Source organism: Schistocerca cancellata, chromosome 9 (assembly GCF_023864275.1).
Source record: "Schistocerca cancellata isolate TAMUIC-IGC-003103 chromosome 9, iqSchCanc2.1, whole genome shotgun sequence".
NCBI lineage: Eukaryota > Metazoa > Arthropoda > Insecta > Orthoptera > Acrididae > Schistocerca > Schistocerca cancellata.
In genome coordinates this window covers 404,121,601-404,122,622 of record NC_064634.1, presented here as the reverse complement: position 1 = coordinate 404,122,622, position 1,022 = coordinate 404,121,601, and positions in this window count along the sequence as shown.

The window sequence follows — 1,022 nt, the reverse complement described above, 5'->3', positions numbered from 1 at the left end:
GTTTGTCCATATTACTTTTTTATAGGATATAATGGAACTTATCGCCAAAACGACTTCGTTGAAATTAAAGGAAGCTTATACCATTTCAGTATACTACAGAATACTTTATGTAGATTTTTTCTTTTACAAATATTGCACTTTGGTTTGTGTCGTTGTTCTTAACAGTGTGCAATATGAGCCAATCTGTCCTTTCATTCACATTTCTCTGTTATGGAGAACTAGACACAGTACGCCAGAACTAGCCAAACAGCACTCAGTAACCATGAACGCTCCAGCTGTGCTCCTGCCTAGCACTTTGATCGCAGCATCAAGGGACTGAAGGGTGAGGAGGAAGACAAAAAGGCTGCATCGAGATGCAGCTGGAGCAAAGTAGATGCCAAACAGAAAGGTGTGACACTGATGCATCAGGGAACATTGAAGAGTGGGGGGAAGGCAGTAATAGAGCAGAGATGCACAGATGTGAGACTTGCAGGAGAAGAAGAACAGCAGAATTTCTATTTGATGCCAGAATCAAGGGAAGAAGATAACAAAAAAATTTACTTGGAAAAACACTCCTTACCATCAACAGTGCAATCTAACCAAGCAGCATTCAGGCAATAAATTGAAAGGGCTGAATTATTGATAAAATTGTGGACATTTGGAAGTGGTCATTGATGATGATATGGTAGATAATATGATTGTTAGACATTCAAATTATTCACAGCATAAGTTTGCACACCATACTGATTGAACTAAAATACATGCCTTCATAGACCCTTTATACACGGCAGGATATCTTAAAGATGGAAGAATCAATCTTGAACATTTGTGAGACAGAGATGGAGTTGGCATAGAAATTTTTACCCCACAAATCTTCAAGATCGATTCCTTCACCTTCACATGTCTTGCCATGTATAAAAGGCCTATGAAGTAGAGATGGGCAAAACTGTTCTTTTCAGAGATCGGATCAGAACTGTTCACTCCCTGAAATGAGCTAGCTCTTTTTCATGACTCGCCACTCATTCACAATAGAAAATAAATGG